General features: G+C 43.0%; 1 protein-coding gene and 1 long non-coding RNA gene across 13 annotated transcripts in view; one reads left to right on the forward strand and one right to left on the reverse strand.

Moving 5' to 3' along the window:
* The window catches only part of LOC132389065 (centrosomal protein of 128 kDa), a 611990-nt gene that overhangs the window by 129739 nt on the left and 462337 nt on the right, over nt 1-19914 (forward strand). The gene's annotated exons all lie outside the window — the stretch shown is intronic.
* Nucleotides 1-19914, reverse strand: part of LOC132389117 (uncharacterized) — a 42533-nt gene that overhangs the window by 10979 nt on the left and 11640 nt on the right. Inside the window, exon 3 of one of the 3 annotated variants that reach the window (XR_009510423.1) lies at nt 46-169. The exons of the other annotated variants lie outside the window; for them this stretch is intronic. This is a non-coding gene — a long non-coding RNA (uncharacterized LOC132389117). The remainder of the gene's footprint in view (nt 1-45; nt 170-19914) is intronic. 3 annotated transcript variants of the gene reach the window in all.

Here is a 19914-nt window from a genome sequence, read left to right on the forward strand (position 1 = left end):
CCCCAACCCAATTTCAAGGTTAAAAAAGTGACTTTCTCATGTTACCTTTGTATAAGCCGATCCCTTTTGTAGAGGTTTTTGTTTTAACCAGAAACAATCACAAGATCTCACATGCTGGTACTCAGCTTTGCTGGATCCGGACCCTGGAAATTTTGTGAACCAGTACCTGCTAAGAAAACAGGCCTACACATTGTAGAGCATTATAGATGAATTCTTAATAAATAAATCAGGGAGAGAAATTTTGGATTAGGTTTCCAATGGAAAAGAATCCTCTGAAATGTAATCCCTGTGAAACCATTTGGTGCCCATCGTAATCTTGTTAAAACATAACACGGGGTGGCGGGATCAGTACGTGTGCTCAGTATTGAGTTTGCGACCACTGTGTATAAAAGATTAAAACAAATGTGATATGATGCTGGCTTCAAGCTGAAGGTTGTTGATTTTGCTAAAGGACCGAATAATTCTGCAACTGCTAAGAAGTTTAGTGTAAACGAGAGAGAGAGAGTGGAGAAAGGAAGAGAACATGCTGAGGGAAATGCCAAAGTCGAAATGTACAAACTGTGGGACAACATGCCAGTGGCTAGAACTGGAAGAAAAAGTTTTAGAGTGGGTGAATCACCAGCGATCATCCGGATACATTGTTACCAGAGTAATGATTCGAGTTCAAGCGTTGAAATGGGACGAAAAACGCCGTGAGGTCAGAGAAAATTTCAAAGCTATGCGAAGTTGGTGCACCCGATTTATGAATAGACATCATCTTGTGTTGAGACGAAAAACAAAGATTGCTCAGAAAATTCCCGCGAGGTGTTGCTTATGTTCAAGAACACTGCTGGAGGGACGAAGCAGGTTGCTTGAAGTGGGTTAAAGAGGTGTGGCATCGACGTCCTGAATGTTTTGGGAAGGAAAAGTCGCTACTTGTCTGGGACATGATCAAAGCGCACTTGTCAGGTGAGACAAAAGCAGCATTGAAAGTTGAAAATAGGGACATTGCAGTCATCCCTGGTGGTTTGATGTCCATGCTTCAGACTAAACCACCAAACCAAAGAATTCATGCGTCGACAGTGGAACCAATTTGACTCAAAAACAGCCGATAAATGTGACCTGTCTTCCGTGTATTCGTTTTTCCAAAGTTGGCACCCTCTGTATAAGCCGACCCCCTAATTTTAGGATCAAAATTTAGGGCCAAATTCTCAGCTTATACACCGGAATTTACAGTATGTTAATAGCAAAAGGATTGCAAGGGACAAATTTGGTCCTCTGGAAGATCAGAATGGTCATCTATGCATGGGGCCAAAAGAGATGGGAGAGATCTTAAATGGATTTTTTGTTGCATCTGTATTTACTCAGGAGACCGACACAGTGAGGCAAAGCAACATCAAATTCATGGACCCTATACGAATTACAGAGGAGAGGTGTTTGCTGTCTTAAGACAAATTAGGATGGATAAATGACAAGGTGACCCTGTGGGAGGCCAATGCAGAAATTGCTGGAGCCCTAGCAGAAATAGTAAAATCATCCTTAGTGACCGATGATGGATTGGAGGATAGCTAATGTTGTTCTGCTGTTTAAGAAAGGCCAGGCACGGCATGATTACTGGTGGCCAAACATCGTGATTGTGATTTCCCATTCCCATTGCAACATGTCAATACTTGTCCTCCCCTTCTCTTCTTCTATTCCCCATTCTGGCCTCTTACCTCTTCTCACATGCCTTTCACCTCTCCCTGGGTCCACTTCTCCTTCCCTATCTCATATGATTCATTCTCCTCTCCTATCTGATCCCTTCTTCTCCAGCTTTTTCCCTTTCCTACCCACCTGACTTCAACTATCACCTTCTCTCTTTTCTTCTTCCTCACTCCCCACCTTTTTATTCTGGAGACTTCCCCCTTTCCAGTGCTGAAGAAGGGTCTCAATCTGAAACGTTGACTATTTTTTCATTTCCATAGATGCTGCCTGACCCGCTGAGTTCCTCCAGCATCTTGAGTGTGTTGCTTTGGATTTCCAGCATTTGCAGAACTTCTCATGTTTAGAATTAGGGCATTCAGCCCATTGAGTCTACTGCACATTCCATTGTGGCTAATTTATTTTCTTCCTCAACCCCATTCTCCTGACTTCTCTGCATAGCCTTTGATGACCTTATCAAGAACCTATCAATCTCCACTTTAAGTATATCTAATGACTTGGGCTCCATAACCATCCATGCAAATGCACCACTTCCTGGCTAAAGAAATTGCTCTCATCTCTGTTATAAATAAATGTGCTTATATTCTGAGTCTGTTACCTTTTATTGAACTTGACTCTCCCGCTATAGGAAACATTCTTTCCATTTTTACTCTATCTAAGCTTTTCAATATTTGATAGGCTTCAATAAGATTCCCCTTCATTCTTCTAAACTCCAACTAGTACAGGTGTAGAGATATCAGACTGGTCCTCATACAATACTTTCATTCCTGGGCTCATTCTTGTGAACCTCCTCTGGACCCTCTCCAATGTCAGCACATCCTTTCTTAAATATGGGGTCTAAAACTGCTGATAATTCTCCAACTGTGGTCTGACCAATGCATTGTATAGTCTCAGCATTATATCTTTGCTTTTATATTCTAGTCCTCACGAAATAATACTAACACTGTAACCAATCTTTCTAACTCAGGGAGAAAGCTATTGCAGTATTTAATGCTGAAGTTTGTGTTTAAAATGAGCTCTGATCTATAGTTTGTTTCTTCTTGTGCATTTTATGTCAAAAGTCTGATTAAAACAGAAGTGCTTCCCTTATTGCATCTTCTGATACTTACTGTGTTTGACAGAGAAATTACTGTAAACTTGAATCTTCATATTTAATGGAGAAGGTTTATGGCTAGGCTTTCTATGGCTGCTTACACTGACTTATGCTATGCTTTGATACTTGGAGTGAGAGGATATTTGGGCATTAATCCATGCCTAATTTCGTGGTTATAAGTCCACTGAGCAAATTTCAGACCTTTATCTGTCTTGTTCTGAGAGTTATTAGCAGATTATTGGGTTGAGGGTGATATGGGAGTTAGGGGTTTTAGGGTTTAGGGAGAAGGATGAGTGTGAGTTAGAGGTCAAGGGATAATAAATTAAGTATCTGGACAGGAGTTTGAGTTCAGGTCAAAGCGCTTTGTGGTTGAACACCAGTGATTCTGGAAGTCGTGTCACAGGCAGTAATCTCCATGTTCCAGGTTAGAAGTCAGTACATTTGACAGGTCCCGGATACTGGTGGGAGTCATGAGGATCAGTGACCACACCCTCCTCAAGGTCACCAGGGTTGCAGGTGTCCCTGAGTCTGGAAGTCAAGGCCTGAAGGTCAAACGAGGTCTGTGTGAGTTCGGGAGTAGAGTCCTGAAGGTCAAACCTGGCAAAGTACAGAGTCTGAGAATCTGCGGACAAGGACTTGAAGCGGTTCTGGTGTCAGAGGCCTGTCTGGTGTGTAAGTGGATGTGTGGATGGGAGTGTAGTAGGGATGAGAAAGGGGTTATTTTCTGTAGTTCTCCTGTTTGTTGTTGTTGCTCTGTGGAATGTTATGGACATGCTTTGTTGGCACAAGAATGTGTGCAACACATGTGGGCTAACCCCTGCACATCCTTGGACGTGCTGTTTGTTTACACAAAGCACTTCACTGTATGTGTTCATGTACAATATGAATCTTAATATCTTATTTTAATTTCTTCCACTGCTAAAAACTCAGCAAAAAGCACATTTCGTGATGATATAGAAAGATGCCACTTGAGTTTATTATTTATTTATTTTGTATTTTGAGATACAGCACAGTAGCAGGCCCTTTCAGCCCAATGAGCCTGCACCTCCCAATTACAGCCATGTGACCAATAAACCTACTACCGTTACCGTTACAAGAGAGAAGGTGCTCTCTTTGACAAGACCTATCGGTGCCTAAGTCACCTGGCCCAGAGTAACTGTACCCTAGGGTTCTGAAAGAGGTGGTGTTAGAGATTGTGGTGGCATTAGAAATGATCCTTCAAAAAAATTCATTGGATTCTGGCATGCTGCCAGAGGACTGGAACATTGCAATTGTCACTCCACTCTTTAGGAAGGAGGAAGGTTGCAGAAAAGAAATTATAGATCAGTTAGCCTGACCTCAGTGGTTGGGGAGATGTTAGAGTCAATTGTTAAGGATGAGGTGATGGGGTACTTGGTGACACAGGACAAGATAGTACAAAGTCAGCATGGCTTCCTTCAGGGAATCCTGCCTGATGAACTTGTTGGAATACTTAGAGGAGATTACGAGTAGGATAGATAAAGGGGATGCAGTGAATGTTGTATATAAGGACTTTCAGAAGGCCTTTGACAAGGTGCCACGCATGAGGCTGCTTATCAAGTTAAGAGTCCATGGTATTATATGGAAGTTACTAACATCGTTAGAGCACTGGCTGATTGGCAGGAGGCAGCGAGTGGAAATAAAAGGATCCTTTTCTGGTTGGCTGCCAGTGACTAGTGGTGTTCTGCAGGGCTCGGTGTTGGGACCACTTCCTTTTATGCTGTATATAAGTGATTTAGATGATGGAATAGATGGCTTTATTGCCAAGTTTGCAGATGATATGAAGATTGGTGGAGGGGCAGGTAGGGCTGAGGAAACAGGCGGGATGCAGAAGGACAGACAGATTAGGAGAATGGGCAAGAAAGTGGCAAATGAAATACAATGTTGGAAAATGCATGGTCATGCACTTTGGTAGTAGAAATAAATGTGCAGACTTATTTTCTAAACAGGGAGAAAATCCAGGAATTTGAGATGCAGAGGAACTCAGGAGTCCTTGTGCAGAACACCCTGAAGGTTAACTTGTAGGTTGAGTTGGTGGTGAGGAAGGCAAATGCTATGTTAGCATTCATTTCAAGAGGTCTAGGATACAAGAGCAAGGATGTGATAAGGCACTGGTAGAAACATAGAAACATAGAAATTAGGTGCAGGAGTAGGCCATTCAGCCCTTCGAGCCTGCACTGCCATTCAGTACGATCATGGCTGATCATCCAACTCAGAATCCTGTACCTGCTTTCTCTCCATACCCCCTGATCCCTTTAGCCACAAGGGCCGTATCTAACTTCCTCTTAAATATAGCCAATGAACCGGCCTCAACTGTTTCCTGTGGCAGAGAATTCCACAGATTCACCACTCTCTGTGTGAAGAAGTTTTTCCTCATCTCGGTCCTAAAAGGCTTCCCCTTTATCCTTAAACTGTGACCCTTCATTCTGGACTTCCCCAACATCAGAAACAATCTTCCTGCATCTAGCCTGTCCAATCCCTTTAGAATTTTATATGTTTCAATAAGATCCCCCCTCAATCTTCTAAATTCCAGTGAGTATAAGCCTAGTCGATCCAGTCTTTCTTCATATGAAAGTCCTGCCATCCCAGGAATCAATCTGGTGAACCTTCTCTGTACTCCCTCTATGGCAAGAATGTCTTTCTTCAGATTAGGGGACCAAAACTGCACACAATATTCTAGGTGCGATCTCACCAAGGCCTTGTACAACTGCAGTAGAACCTCCCTGCTCCAGTACTCAAATCCTTTTGCTATGAATGCCAACGTACCTTTTGCCTTTTTCACTACCTGCTGTAACTGCATGCCCAGCTTCAATGACTGGTGTACAATGACACCCTGGCCTTGTTGCACCTCCCCTTTTCCTAATCGGCCACCGTTCAGATAATAATCTGTTTTCCTGTTCTTGCAACCAAAGTGGATAAGATAACCTCACATTTATCCACATTAAATTGCATCTGCCATGAATTTGCCCACTCACCTAACCTATCCAAGTCACCCTGCATCCTCTTAGCATCCTCCTCACAGCTCACACCACCACCCAGCTTCGTGTCATCCGCGAACCTGGAGATGCTGCATTTAATTCCCTCGTTTAAATCATTTATATATATTGTAAACCACTGGGGTCCCAGCACTGAGCCTTGCAGTACCCCACTAGTCACTGCCTGCCATTCGGAAAAGGTCCCATTTACTCCCAGTCTTTGCTTCCTGTCTGCCAACCAATTCTCTATCCACATCAATACCATACCCCCAATACCGTGTGCTTTAAGTTTGCACACTAATCTCCTGTGTGGGACCTTGTCAAAAGCCTTCTGAAAATCTAAATATATCACATCCACTGGCTCTCCCCTATCCACTCTACTAGCTACATCTTCAAAAAATTCTATAAGATTCGTCAGACATGATTTTCCTTTCACAAATCCATGCTGACTTTGTCCGATGATTTCACCTCTTTCCAAAAACATCTTTGATAACCAACTCTAGCATTTTCCCCACCACCGATGTCAGTCTCACTGGTCTATAATTCCCAGGTTTTTCTCTCCCTCCTTTTTTAAAAAGTGGGGTTACATTAGCCACCCTCCAATCCTCAGGAACTAATCCAGAATCTAAGGAGTTTTGAAAAATTATCACTAATGCATCCACTATTTCTTGGGCTACTTCCTTAAGCACTCTGGGATGTAGACCATCTGGCCCTGGGGATTTATTTGCCTTTAATCCCCTCAATTTACCTAACACCACATCCCTACTAACATGTATTTCCCTCAGTTCCTCCATCTCACTAGACCTTTGGTCCCCTACTATTTCCGGAAGATTATTTATGTCTTGCTTAGTGAAGACAGAACCAAAGCAGTTATTCAATTGGTCTGCCATGTCCTTGTTTCCTATGATCAATTCACCTGTTTCTGACTGCAAGGGACCTACATTTGTCTTGACTAATCTTTTTCTTTTCACATATCTATAAAAGCTTTTACAGTCAGTTTTTATGTTCCCTGCCAGCTTTCTCTCGTAATCTTTTTTCCCTTTCCTAATTAAGCCCTTTGTCCTCCTCTGCTGGACTCTGAATTTCTCCCAGTCCTCAGGTGTGCCACTTTTTCTGGCTAATTTGTATATTTCTTCTTTGGACTTGATACTATCCCTAATTTCCCTTGTCAGCCACAGGTGCACTACCGTCCCTGGTTTGTTCTTTTGCCAAACTGGGATGAACAATTGTTGTAGTTCATCCATGCAATCTTTAAATGCTTGCCATTGCATATCCACTGTCAAACCTTTAAATATCATTTGCCAGTCTATCTTAGCTAATTCACGTCTCATACCTTAAACGTTACCCTTCTTTAAGTTCAGAACCTTTGTTTCTGAATTAACTATGTCACTCTCCATCTTAATGAAGAATTCCACCATATTATGGTCACTCTTGCCCAAGGGGCCTCGCATGACAAGATTGCTAACTAACCCTTCCTCATCGTTCAATACCCAATCTAGAATGGCCTGCTCTCTAGTTGGTTCCTCGACATGTTGGTTCAGAAAACCATCCCGCATACATTCCAAGAAATCCTCTTCCTCAGCACCCTTACCAATTTGGTTCACCCAATCTATATGTAGATTGAAGTCACCCATTATAACTACTGTTCCTTTATTGCACGCATTTTTAATTTCCTGTTTAATGCCATCCCCAACCTCACTACTACTGTTAGGTGGCCTGTACACAACTCCCACCAGCGTTTTCTGCCCCTTAGTGTTATGCAGCTCTACCCATATCGATTCCACATCCTCCAGGCTAATGTCCTTCCTTTCTATTGCTTTAATCTCCTTTCTAACCAGCAATGCTACCCCACCTCTTTTTATTTCCTGTCTATCCCTCCTGAATATTGAATATCCCTGGATGTTGAGCTCCCATCCTTAGTTACCCTGGAGCCAAGCCTCTGTGATCCCAACTATATCATATTCATTAATAACTATCTGCACATTCAATTCATCCACCTTGTTACGAATGCTCCTCGCATTGACACACAAAGCCTTCAGGCTTGTTTTTACAACACTCTTAGCCCTTATACAATTATATTGAAAAGTGGCCCTTTTTGCTTTTTGCCCTGGATTTGCCTGCCTGCCACTTTTACTTTTCACCTTACTACTTTTTGCTTCTACCCTCATTTTACACCCCACTGTCTCTCTGCACTTGTTCCCAACCCCCTGCCACATTAGTTTAAATCCTCCTGAACAGCAGTAGCAAACGCTCCCCCTAGGACATTGGTTCCAGTCCAGTCCAGGTGCAGACTGTCCTGTTTATACGGGTCCACCTCCCCCAGAACTGGTTCCAATGCCCCAGAAATTTGAATCCCTCCCCCTTGCACCATTTTTCAAGCCACGTATTCATCTGAAATATCCTCCTATTTCTACTCTGACTAGTGCATGGCACTGGTAGTAATCCAGAGATTATTACCTTTGTGGTCCTACTTTTTAGTTTATCTCCTAACTCCCTAAATTCACCTTGTAGGACCTCATCCTGTTTTTTACCTATATCGTTGGTACTTATGTGCACCACGACCACTGGCTGTTCACCCTCCCACTCCAGAATGTCCTCCAGCCGCTCAGAGATATCCTTGACCCTTGCACCAGGGAGGCAACATAGCATCCTGGAGTCCCGTTGGCGGCCGCAGAAATGCCTATCTGTTCCCCTTACAATTGAATCCCCTATCACTATAGCTCTCCCACTCCTTTTCCTTCCCTCATGTGCCACAGAGCCACCCATGGTGCCATGAACTCGGCTGCTGCCGCCTTCACCTGATGAGACATCTCCCCCAACAGTATCCAAAACAGTATATCTGTTTAGGAGGGAGATGACTCCTGCACTACCTGCCTACTGCTATGCTGTCTAGTGGCCACCCCTTCCCTTTCTGCCTGTGTAGCCTTTACCTGCGGTGTGGCCAACTCACTGAACGTGCTATTCACGACTTTCTCAGCATTGCGGATGCTCCAGTATGAATCCAATCGCAACTCCAGATGCTCAATGTGGTCTGCCAGAAGCTGGACACACTTCCTGCACACATAGTGTGAGGCTTCACCTTGATTATGGTGAACAATTTTGGATTTCTCACTTAGAAAAGATGTGCTGGCATTGGAGGGGGTTCAGAGGAGGTTCACAAGGGTGATTCCAGGAATGTAAAGGTTATCATACGAGGAATATTTGATGGCTTTGGGTCTGTACTCGATGGAATTCAGAAGGATGAGGGGGGATCTCATTGAAACCTTTTGACTGTTGAAAGGCCTAGATGGAGTAGATGTGGAAAGGATGTCTCCCATGGTGGGATCGTCTACACAAGAGGGTACAGCCTCAGAATAGAGAGGTGCCCTTTCAAAACTGAGATGTTGAGAAATTCCTTTTGCCAAAGGGTGGTGAATTTGTGGAATTTGTTGCTGCATGCGGCTGTGGAGGTCAGGTTGTTGGGTGTATTTAAGGCAGAGATTGATAGGTTCTTGATTGGACATGGTATCAAAGGTTATGGGGAGAAGGCTGGGAAATGGGGTTGAAGAGGAGAAAAAAAGGATCAGCCATGATTGAATGGCGGAGCAAACTGGATGGGCTAGATGGCCTAATTCTACTCCTATATCTTGTGGTCTTTGGAATGTAGGAGGAAGCCAGTACATCCAGAGGAAACACTCATGGTCATGATGCAAGCTCCTTACAGATAGCAGCAGGAATTTAACCTGTTGTTGGCTGTCTAACGGTGTTACACTACACCATCATTCTGCACATAATAATTTGCAGCAGCTCTTGGAGAATTCTCATCAGTCTTGGTCCTCAGTTGTTTAAAAAAAGATTTAGATTCAGAAACGCCTGCAGTTCTGTAGTGCTTAATTCCAGCTTAAATCTTGGTTCTTTGCCTACTGGAGAGGCAGGCAAGATCTCTGCTTAACATCTTTAATTGTATAGTGGCACTTTTGACAGCAGAGTACTCCCTCAGTATTGAGAGTGTGAGCTGAATTATGCATCCTTTAATTGTTAGGCTTACTGCAGCCAGGATCTTAACCTCTGTTTGATTCCACCACTTCAGGGAGAAAAATTATATTCCCACTACTGTAGCTACACATTACCTCTCAGCTTCTCACTTAATCCCCAGGGAGTCATTGTGGGGAGATGATGTTTGTTTTGTTTTTTTAAGTTAATGGAAATGTGGAATTTTACTCTCATCACATTTACCAATTCTGATGCCCATGTCCTAAATTTCAGTAGCAAATAGAACCATAGAACATTACAGCATAGAAACAGGCCTTTTGGCCCTTCTTGGCTGTGCTGAACTATTTTTCTGCCCGGTCCCACTGTCCTGCATCTGGCCCATATCCTTCCAAACCCCTCTCATCATATACCTGTCCAAGTTTTTCTTAAATGTCAAAAGTGAGACCGCATTCACCACTTCATCTGGCAGCTCATTCCACACTCCCACCACTCTCAGCATGAAGAAGCCCCCCTAATGTTCCCTTTAAACTTTTCCCCCTTCACCCTTAACCCATGGCCTCTGGATTTTTTTCTCCGCTAGCCTCAGTGGAAAAAAGCCTGCTTGTATTCACTCTATCTATACCCATCATAATTTTATACACCTCTATCAAATCATCCCTCATTCTCCTATGCTCCAGGGAATAAAGTCCTAACCTATTCAATCTTTCTCTGTAACTCAGTTTCTCAAGTCCCGGCAACATCCTTGTAAATCTTCTCTACACTCTTTCAACCTTAATAATATCCTTCCAGTAATTAGGTGACCAAAACTGCACACAATACTCCAAATTCGGTCTCACCAATGTCTTATACAACCTCACCATTACATTCCAACTCTTATATTCAATACTTTGATTTATAAAGGGCAATGTACCAAAAGCTCTCTTTATGACCCTATCTACTTGTGCCGCCACTTTTAGGGAATTATGTATCTGTACTCCCAGATCCCTCTGTTCTACTGCACTCCTCAGTGTCCTACCATTTACCTTGTATGTTCTACCTTGGTTTGACCTTCCGAAGAGCAATACCTCACACTTGTCTGCATTAAACTCCATCTGCCATTTTTCAGCCCGTTCCTCCAACTGGTCCAAATCCCTCTGCAAGCTTTGAAAACTTTCCTCACTGTCCGCTACACCTCCAATCTTTGTATCATCAGCAAATTTGCTGATCCAATTTACCACATTATCATCCATTGATATAGTTGACAAATAACAATGAACCCAGCATTGATCCCTGTGGCACACCACTAGTCACAGGCCTCCACTTAAAGTAGCAATCCTCTATTACCACTCTCTGGCTTCTTCCATTGAGCCAATGTCTAATCCAATTTACTACCACTCCATGTATACCTAGCGACTAAATCTTTTTAACTAACCTCCCATGCAGGACCTTGTCAAAGGCCTTACTGGAGTCCATGTATACAACATCCACTGCCTTCCCTTCATCCACTTTCCTGGTAACTTCCTTGAAAAACTCTATTAGATTGGTTAAACATGACCTACCATGCACAAACCCATGCTGACTTTTTCTAATAAGTCTCTGTCTATCCAAATACTTGTAGATCCTATCTCTTAGTATTCCTTCCAATAATTTACCTACTACCGATGTCAAACTTACCGGCCTATAATTTTCTGGCTTACTTTTTGAGCCTTTTTTAAACAACGGAACTACATGAGCTATCCTCCAATCCTCCGGCACCTGACCGGTGGATATCGACATTTTAAATATTTCTGCCAGGGCCCCTGCAATTTCAACACTAGTCTCCTTCAAGGTCCGAGGGAATGCCCTGTTAGGTTCTGGGGATTTATCTACTCTGATTTGCTTCAAGACAGCAAGCACCTCCTCCTCTTCCATGACCTCCCTACTTGTTTGCCTTGTTTCCATAGACTCCAGTCCAGTTTCCTTAGTAAATACAGATGCAAAAAACCCATTTAATATCTCTCCCATTTCTTTTGGTTCCATACATAGCCGACCACTCTGATCTTCAAGAGGACCAAGTTCATCCCTTACTATCCTTTTGCTCTTAACATACCTGTAGACGCTCTCAGGATTATCCTTCACCCTGACTGCCAAAGCAACCTCATGTCTTCTTTTAGCCCTCCTGATTTCTTTCTTAAGTATTTTCCTAGTCTTTTTATACTCCTCAAGCATCTTATTTCCTCCCTGTTGCCTATACATGTTATACATCTTTATCAGAGTTCCAATATCCCTCGAGAACCAAGGCGTCCTTATTCTTATTCATTTTGCCTTTAACCCTGACAGGGACATACAAACTCTGCACTCTCAAAAATTTCTCCTTTGAAGGCCTCCCACTTACTAATCACATCCTTGCCAGAGAGCAACCTGTCCCAATCTACGCTTTTTAGATCCTTTCTCATTTCTTCAAATTTGGCCTTTTTCCAGTTTAGAACTTCAACCCGAGGACCAGATCTATCTTTATCCATGATCAAGTTGAAACTAATGACATTATGATCACTGGAACTAAAGTGGTCGCCTACACACACTTCCGTCACCTGCCCTAACTCATTTCCTAGTAGGAGATCTAATATTGCATCCTCCCTAGTTGGTACATCTACATATTGATTTAGAAAACTTTCCTGAACACATTTCACAAACTCTAACCCATCTAGACCTTTAACAGTATGGGAGTCCCAATCAATGTGTGGAAAATTAAAATCCCCTACAATCACAACTTTCTGTCTCCTGCAATTGTCTGTTATCTCTCCACAGATTTGCTCCTCCAATTCTCACTGACTATTGGGTGGTCTATAATACAACCCTATTAATGTGGTCCTTCCTTTCCTGTTTCTCAGCTCCACCCATATGGCCTCAGTAGACAAGACCTCTAATCTGTCCTGCTGAAGCACTGCTGTAATATTTTCCCTGATTAGCAAAGCCAAACCCCCACCCTTCATCCCTCTGCCTCTATCACGTCTGAAACATTAGACCCTGGAACACTGAGCTGCCAGTCCTGCCCCTCCTGTAGCCAAGTTTCAGTAATGGCTATGATGTCATAATACCATGTGTCAATCCAGGCCCTCAGCTCACCTGCCCTTCCCACAATACTCCTCGGATTTAAATATACACACCTCAGAAAATTATTACCACCATGCACAACCTTACTATTTGTGACTTTGCATGAACTACTAACATAATTTATTTTTATCTCAGTTCCCACTATCTACTCTGGCACTCTGGTTCCCATCCCCTGCAAATCTAGTTTAAACCCTCCCCAATAACACTAGCAAACCTCCCTGCAAGGATATTGGTCCCCCTGTAGTTCAGGTGTAACCCGTCTCTCTTGTACAGGTCCCACTTGCCCCAGAAGAGATCCCAATGATTTAGCAATCTGAAACCCTGCATCCTACACCAGTTTCTCAGCCACATGTTCATCTGCCAGAGTATCCTACTCTTAACCCTCATTGGCACGTGGCACAGGCAGCAATCTGGTGATTACTACCCTCGAGGTCCTGTTTTTCAACTTCCTACCAAGCTCTCTGTACTCACTCTTCAGGACCTCCTGACTCTTTCTACCTATGTCATTGATACCAATGTGTATTATGACATCCTCCCATCTCAGAATGCTGCGCATGCGATCAGAGACATCCCTGACCCTTGTATCCAGGAGGCAACAAACCATCTGGGAGTCTTTGTCATGACCACAGAATCTCCTGTCTGTACCCTTGACTGTGGAGTCAATATCACTCTCCTCTTCTTCCTCCCTCCTTTCTGCACTGCAGAACCACACTCAGTGCCAGAGATCTGGCTGCCACAGCTTGTCCCAGGTAAGCCACCCCAACAGTATCCAAATGGATGTACCTGTTTTGGAGCGGAATGGTACTACCTGCCCTTTCCCCTTCCCTCGCCTGACGGTAACCCAATTACCTGTGCCCTGTTGCTTAGGTGTAACCACCTCCCGGAAGCTACTATCTATAAACTGCTCTGTCTCCTGAATGATCCAGAGGTCATCCAGCTCCTGCTCCAGTTCCCTAACGCGGTCAGTTAGGAGTTGCAGCTGGATGCACTTCTTGCAGATATCGTTGTCAGTGAGACCGGAGCCCTGACTTCCCACATCCTGCAAGAGGAGCATTCCAACATCCTGCTTGGCATATTCTCTAGTCTGGAAAAAAAGAAGAAAAACTGAAACTTACCGGAAACTACCTTCACCTCTGCCTGTTTCTGGCCGAAGCCGTCCCACTTCGACTCAGTCCACTCCAATGATGGCCGCTGTATATGGCGGTCTTTCTTTTAAATCTTGGCGCGCTATGTCACGCGCCTGCGCAGTCTAGCCTTTTTTCCCCGATAAGTTAAAGAAAAGAAAAACGACCTTCTCTCCGTGATGCCTTCAGTCTTCCACTCTCAACCTCTTGCTTTGAATGAAAATGCAAAATCTGCAAGAACATACACAAAGTGCTGGAGGAACTGAGCAGATTAGGCATCATCTGTGGAGCTTCTAAATATTTGATGTTCCAGGCTGTGAGCCTTCATCAGGACTGGAAAGAAAGGTGGATGTGAGGGTGAGAGGGGATGAAGTAAGAAGCTGTGAGGTGATAGGGGAAGTGCTGAAGAAGAAGGACTGTATCTGGAGAGGAGAGTGGATCATGGGAGAAAGGGAAAAGGGAGGGACACCAGAGGGTGATGAGCTGGCGAGGAGAAGAGAAAGAGGTAAGAGGGGAACCAGAAATTATCTAAAGGTAGAAAAATCGATGTTCATACAGCCAGGTTGGAGAATACCGAGACGGAATATGAGGTGTAGCTCCTCCAACCTCAGTGTGGCCTAAGGAGAGGAGGCCATGTGCCAACATATCGGAATGGGAATGGGCAGTAGTATTAGAATGGCTGGCCACCGGGAATTCCTGCCCATCTACGTCAGGTCTTACTGATGTGGAGGAATCAAGAACTACAGATGCTGGTAATATAAAACAAAAACAGAAAACACTGGAAATATCTGCAGATCAGGCAGCATTGGTGGAAAGTTTCAGGTACTGTTACTCCTCCAGCAGATCAGGCAGTATATTTTGAGTGTTCCTGATATTCCCTGTTTTTATTATCCTAAATTACACTGCTCACTTCACCCAAAATTGGTTCACAGTTCAGTAACACGCCTAGTTATAATTCAAAATCTCTTTTGGGCTTACCCTCATTATCTCTGTGATCTCCTCCAGCGTTAAAACCCTTTGAGACGTTAGCAGTATTAGTCCCGTAAACCTACAACTGATAGACCTGCTTTCAGCTGCAAAGGCTGTAAGCTCTATAATTTATTCACTAAACCTCTTGAACTTTCTAAAACTCACTTCCCTATTTCTTAATTTTGCATAAAAACTTTCATTTTTATCAAATGCTCGGTCATTTGTTCTCATATCTTGTTCAGTGTTAAGTGAATTGAATTGAATTGACTTTATTTCTTACATCCTTCACATATATGAGGAATAAAAATCTTTACGATATGTCTCAGTTTAAATGTGCAATCATAGTAACTTATAATAAATAGAACCGTCAATGTAACATAGAAATACACTCAAATCAGCATGAGTTAATCAGTCTGATGGCCTGGTGCAAGAAACTGTTGATCCTGTCTTTTATGCTGCAGTACCTTTTCCCAGATGATAGCATCTGGAATAGATTGTGGTTGGGATGACTTGGGTCCCAAATGATCCTATGGGCCCTTTTTACACACCTGTCCTTGTAAATGTCCTGAATCATGGGAAGTTTACAACCACAGATGCGCTGGGCTGTCTGCACCACTCCCTGCGGAATCCTGCAACTAGGGGAGTCACAGTTCCCATATCGGGCAGTGATGCAGCCAGTCAAGATGCTCTCAATTGTGCCCCTGTAGAAAGTTCTTAGGATCTGGGGGCCCATACCAAACTTCCTCAACCATCGGAGGTGAAAGAGGCACTGTTGTGCCTTTTTCACCACACAGCTGGTGTGTACAGACCATGTGAGATCCTCGGTGATGTGGATGCTGAGAACTTAAAGCTGTTTACCCTCTCAACCCCAGATCCATTGATGTCAATAGGGGTTAATCCACAACCAGTTCCTTTGTTTTTGTCACATTGAGGGAGGGATTGTTTTCATGACACCAATGTGTCAGAGAGATGACTTCTTCCCTGTAGGCCACCTCGTTATTGTTTGATATTAGGCCAATCAATGTAGTGTTGTTGGCAAATTTAATTAGCAGATTAGGGTTGCGGATGGCGATACAGATGTGGGTGTAGGGAGTAAAGAAGAGGACTTAGTACACAGCCCTGGGGGCTCCTGTGTTGAGAGTCAGAGGGTTATAGGTGACGACCTGCCGACGATCTGACAGGAATTCCAGGATCCAGCTGCACAAGGCAGGTTCAAGACAGAGGTCTCTGAGCTACTTATTGAGCCTGGATGGGATTATGGTGTTGAATGCTGAACTCTAGTCCAAGAATAGCATTCTCCCATAAACATCCTCCTTTTCCATATGTGGAAGTACAGTATTTAGAGCAGTGGCTATTGTGTCATCTGTCAATCGGTAGTGTGTTTAGGTGAATTGTAGGGGGTCCAGTTGGGGTGGTAGTGTGCTGCAGATGTAGTCCTTGACCAGCTACTCAAAGCATTTCCTTACTATTGAGGTGAGTGCGACAGGACACCAGTTGTTCAGGTGTGTTGTGCTTCTGAACATGTGTCTTGAAATGCTTTATGACTTTAAAGCCTATTTTTTTCCCTAAGCTTAAAAATCTTTTTTACTTCATCAGTGATTACTATACTTTCAGTAGAAATTCTGTATTGTGTCTTCTAGTTTACCTCCCCCGAGTTTTGACTTGGCTTTCTGGATTTCGGTAACCCAAGTGGAAAAGGTGCTGACACAATGCTGCTGAATAGTTAGTCCCAGTGGCAGCGAAACTGTATTTATAAGTTAGAGAATATCCCCCAAAAAATCTGAAGTGCCTGGGAATCTAAAACAAAAGCAAAACATACTGGATATACTTAGCAGGTCTGGGTGCATCTGTGGGAAGAGAGGCAAGTCAATGTTTCAAGCTGGAGACCCTTTGTGAGAACATTGACTCTTTTCCTCTTCCCACAGATGAGACCTGATGTGCTGAGTGCTTTAAGCTTTTTCTGCTGGGACGGAGTCTAATTTAGAAGAAAACTGATTATAGGAAGGATGTATTGCTTTATTATCGTCACATGTACAGTACCAGGATACAGTGGAAAGCTTGTCTTTTACGGTATGGGGTTCAATTCCCACCACTGTCTGTAAGGAATTTGTCATTGTCCCTGTGACCATGGGAGTTTTCTCCAGAAGCTCTGGTTTCTTCTCACATTCTAAAAGAAGTGTCAGTTACTGTTCGCAAGACATGGGCATGCTATATTAGCACTGGAAGCATGACCTCACTTGTGGGTTGCCCCCAGCACATTTCACTGTATGTTTCAATGTTTTGATGTACATATGACAAGTGAAGCTAATCTTTAAAGCTTTAAAACTTTAAGTCTTTAATCTGACCCCTCTTCCCTCCTCATTGACCATTTCCCTACCTTCTCTGCATATTCATGTATCTACATCTCTTAAAAGCTTCCATGCTGTCTGCATCCACAATCACCCCTAGTCGTTCATTCTATATTTCAGCCAGCCACCACTCTCTGCGTAAAAAAAGAAACCTGCCTTGCACACTTCCTTTGTATTTTGCCGCAACTCACTTTAACTCCATGCCCTCTACTATTAGACATTTCAATGCTAAGAAAAAGATATTGACCCATCTAATCTATTTACACCTCACATAATTTTGAAAACTTCTATGAATCCCTGCTCAGCCTCCATTGTGCTGCAGAAAACAGCCCCAGCTTGTCTGGCCTCTTCAGGCAGCATCCTGGTAAACTGCCTGTGCTCCCTCTCTAAAGCCTCCACATTGCTATGAGCACTGCTCTTTTTTGGAAGCTTTTACACCTTGTTCTGCTCTGTTATTGCTGTACCTTACTGTACCTCAATGCACTGTGTAATAATTTGATCTGTATAAACAGAACGTAGAGATAGAGGATTAAATATTAACTTTATTTGTCACAGGTGTACAGAATCAAACAATGAAATGCATAATTTTTGCATCAACAAACAACACAGTCCAAGGATGTGCTGGAGGCAACTCCCAGTCATCATGCCTCCGGTGCCAACAAAGCACGCCATAACCTGTACATTTTTGGAACGTGGAAGGAAATTGGAGCAATTTATTACTCCAGGGGCATGGATTAGATGGATGGTCATAGTCTTTTCCTCAGTGTTAGGAAGTTCAAAACTAGAGGGCACCAATAAAGATAAGATTTAAAAGTGATCTAATGAGATTAGCTGTGTAACTTCTTTATACAGAACATCGTGACTACCCAGGATGAACTGAGAGAGAAAGGGGTCAAAATTGCAACATTTAGGAGGTATTTGGATCAGTACATAGAGGGGAAGGGCTTGGCAGTTTGTAGGTCAAACATAGGTAATTGGGACTGGTAGGGTATGCTGGAGTTAGCATGGAGCAGATGGGCTGAAGAACTTGTTTCAATACTGTGTTACTATGTGAGTTTAAGCAAATAAAATCATAGAAAGGTGTAGAATGGCAATAGACCCAATGGCCAGTCAAGTCCGTGCTGGTTATTGGGCACTAATCCTACACTCAGTGGCCACTTTATTGGGAACACCTGTACATCTGCTCATTAATAATAATAATAAATAAATAAGCATTAAGTATTGAGAACATGAGATGAGGAGTCCTTGAGAGTGAGCCGATAGGTTGTGGGAATACTTCAGGGATGGGGCAAGTGACGTTGAATGAAGTTATCCCCTCTGGTTCAAAACCCTGATGGTTGAAGGGTAACTACAAACAGTGAGCAGCAATTCTTTGAGCAAAAGTGCCTTGTTAATGAGAGAAATCAGAGAAGAATAGTCAGATTGATTCAAGTTGACAAGAAGGCAACAGTAACTCAGATAACCATGTTCTTCAGCAGTTGTGTGCACAAGAACATCTGTAATGCACAACATGTTGAACCTCAAAGTGAATGGGCTACAACAGCAGATGGCCACAAGCATACACTCAGTGGCCACTTTATTAATACCTAATAAAATGGCCACTGAGTTGTTGTTAATCCCATTTTATACTTTCAAGTCTGCCCAGCATCTATTATTCTCTCTCACAGAAGGGTCAACTTACAGATAGATATTTAGGATGTGACAGATGGAATCCCATTTAACCAATTTAATTGATTCATCATAGAAAGCAGTCTGTCTAGTAGCATATCTACTTGGTATGGCAGCTGCTCTGTATGTGACCACACAAAACTGTAAAGAGTTGTGGACACATCACACAAGCCAGCTTGCCCTCTATAGACTCTGTCAACATTTCTTGCTGCCTCAGTAACTCAGCTAGCATAATCAAAGACTAACCCCATTCCAGACATTCTCTCCCCTGTCCCATTGGGTAGAAGATACAAAAGCCTTGAAAGCATGTACCACAAGGACAGTTCTGCCATTTAATTATTGGGTCTGCTCATCAATAGTCATTGCTTAAGACAACAAGATTATGGTTTTAGGATGCTTTGTTATAATTTTACAGTGCCTTTGTCAAATCACACCCGCAGTATTGTGTGAACTTGTGGACTCTTATCTGTTGAAATGCACCTGTTGTAGAGAGAGTGTCAGACTGACTCTTGTAATGATAGGACTGTTGTCTATAGGACGGTAGATATTGAATGGATTACACCTGTATTCAATGAAATTTAGAAGAATGAAAGAAGATTGCCTCCAAATAAAATACTGTTTCGCTGGAAGAGGTTCAGAGATGGCTCACTAGGAGGATCCGACCATGATGTGTCCTGTGTTATAAACATAAGAGAATATGCAGATGCTGGAAATCCAGAACAGCATGCACAAAATGCTGGAGGAACTCAATCTGTTGATAAAATGACTTGATGAAGGGTTTTGGCCTGAAACACTGACTGTTTATTCTTCATCATGGGTGCTGCCTAACCTGCTGAGTTCCTTCAAAATTTTGTGTGTGTTGTCACAGAGTTGTACTGCACAGGAATGGCCCGTTCAGTTCATCATGTCCATGCTGACCTTTGTATTTAACTATAACAGTATAATTTATCTGCATTTGGCCTGTAGCCTTCTATATCTTGGTAATTGAAGTGCTT

This window comes from Hypanus sabinus, chromosome 2, assembly GCF_030144855.1.
Source record: "Hypanus sabinus isolate sHypSab1 chromosome 2, sHypSab1.hap1, whole genome shotgun sequence".
NCBI lineage: Eukaryota > Metazoa > Chordata > Chondrichthyes > Myliobatiformes > Dasyatidae > Hypanus > Hypanus sabinus.